Source organism: Oxyura jamaicensis, chromosome 12 (assembly GCF_011077185.1).
Source record: "Oxyura jamaicensis isolate SHBP4307 breed ruddy duck chromosome 12, BPBGC_Ojam_1.0, whole genome shotgun sequence".
NCBI lineage: Eukaryota > Metazoa > Chordata > Aves > Anseriformes > Anatidae > Oxyura > Oxyura jamaicensis.
In genome coordinates this window covers 1,867,951-1,870,471 of record NC_048904.1, presented here as the reverse complement: position 1 = coordinate 1,870,471, position 2,521 = coordinate 1,867,951, and positions in this window count along the sequence as shown.

Below are 2,521 nucleotides of genomic sequence, written 5' to 3'. Positions count from 1 at the left end.
ACTGAAATACTTTTCGGAAGGGTGATAGGAACAGTGTGCGTGAGGAGGATACTTCCTGGGAGAATACTTTCTGGGAAGGGCTGGTGGCTGCTGGTCCATCACAGGGCCTGGTTGGAAGGCGAGGGCAGCAGCTGCTTGACTGCTGGGACCCTAATGCTGCACTCACAGCAAAGGAGCTGGGTCAGCGTTTTCAGCTTCTTTGCTATGTCAGGGTGGTTTCCTCAGGCCCCTTGCTGCCCTCTGTGCCTGCCTGCATGCTGGCATTGGGCTTCTGACTGAAAACACATGTGTAGCCAGGCACCTAAGGCACAGAGTCATTTAATGCTCGGTGTAAGCACCTGTACCTCCTGCTTGTCTCTCTTAGCTCTCTCTCAGCTGTATAATGCCCGGGACAGTTCAGTGACATAACCATGTGGACTTAATGTCCATCCTGTGACGTGTTCTGCCCCTAGCAGTTGCAGCCAGGAACAAAGGTTTCAGAAACATATTCCTACCTAGAACCGAAAGGCCAGGGCCAAGCCACCCAGCGTGGGCCTGCAGCCTGCTGAGAGGGTGGGTGGCAGGGACTCTGCACCTTCCTGGAGCTGTAGCGGGAGGCTAGGTGAGGAGGAGTCATCTACTGGCAAAAAGGAAGCTTAATTACATCTTGACTAAGTCAATTAACTGGATGAGGTCCTAGCTTCTTATTTGGCTTCTTTTCACCAGTTAAGTTCTGGCTGACAGAGGATTCCTTTGCCATAGTCAGTAAGAAGAAAGCCATAAAGCTGCCTGCTGAAGATCCTGTGGGAATCCCCATGGTTCAGATGCACCAGGCATGCCAGAGGAAGGGAATTGCGGGAGGAAAGCATTAAGTTTTCCTGTGCTGTGGAAGTTTGCAACCGAACTGTGGCACAGAGCTAAGCACAGGAAACTGGTTAGTTCAGGCAGTCCTGTGGTGGGAGTGCAATTGCAGCCTTTAGTTTTGGGACCTCATGTCCCTTGACTCTGGTGATAGAAAATGAGTGATCAGATACTAATAAATTATTTAAGAACAAAAGCAGTAACATCTTCTTTAAATAATTTCAAGTGGGTCATGTGCAGTTACGTGTGTAAGCAAAATGGCAGCCACCTAGTGAAATATTTTCTACAAGACATGGAGTACAAATTTACTGAATTTTCATTTTGAAAATAAATGTAATTTTAGAGATTAATCTACAAATTGGATTGCTTACTTTGGCACATTTTCAAAGGAAAAAGGACTAACTAATATATTTTACACCGAAACCATCCACTTCATTCATATAGTAATTTTTCCCCAGCAGTATTTCATAATAAAATTACTTTTATGATATGGAGTTAGTATACTGAAATGCTGAATATAAAGACCTTATGTAGGGGTGATACATTTTGTCAGGTAAATGGCTGAAGAGCTGCTAAGCATCTCTCCAATACATTTATTTATAATAATCACATATAGTTATTTAACACCTCCAGAGTACCCATTTACATGGCAGGCTCTAACAGGGTCTTTCAAAACTCTCATGGTCAATATGGTGAGTACTTCTTATTTTTAAAAATGATTACCTCTTCTAAAGCTTGAATTAGTTACGTGATTTCCAAAACAACTACAGTTAACAGGTTTTGATAGTTGCAATGTGAATAAATACAAGTAAAAATAGCCCAGGGCCAAATCTCTCTCTTTTCCTTCTTGGCCTTGATGCCTCTCCAAGCTGGCCAGCTCAGCCAAGCTCAGCTGTCCTGGATGGTGACAGCTGGTGTAGAATTTGGTGATGGGTAGGTCACACTTACTGTGTTTGCCTTTGCCATATCCCTGTGTGCCTGTGTACTTGGCATCGGTCAGGCAGAGAAGGGGTGTTTTCAGGAGGGCTCACACTTCCATTACAGACAGACTTACCAACCAAGGGAAATTAATTCCAGCAGTGCTGAGCTATTCTGCAGGGCAGGAATGACCAGAGTCCACTACTTACTGTAACTGAAAGTAGTTTAAAGCCAGTTACCAAAGTCGAACAAAAAATTACTTCTAGAAAATAATTTCACTGTGTGATAAAACTGGCATGCAGGGTATTTTTGCCTTTTCTGGGTTAAGAAAAATTCCGATCAGCTCCGTTTTCAGGACAGACTTGTGACCTGAATAATTCATGAGCGGCTATGTCTAGGAGGTAAGCTGAAGCAGGAGTAAGCTGTTGGAGTACCTGCGGCACATGGAGGAGGAGTGGGGGACGAGCCAGGGGGAAGGCAGGCTGCTCCTCCTGATGCTTGCTTTAATTCTCACAAGAGCATCTGTGCAAGAAGCACTCAGCCTGAAGGATGTCTTAGCTTGGAAAGACAGCACTGCTTTTACAATGTGTCTGTCTGGGAAGGGGCATATTTGAATTTGTTAATACCTTGGGCATATATTTTTGATAAAATTCTCCAGCTAATGTCTGTTCTGGTTATTTATTATTATTTTTTTTTGGTTGGTTAGTGTTTTTTTTTTTTTTTTTTTTTTTTTCCAGGTGCAATGTGAAGCTGGCCAAGTAGG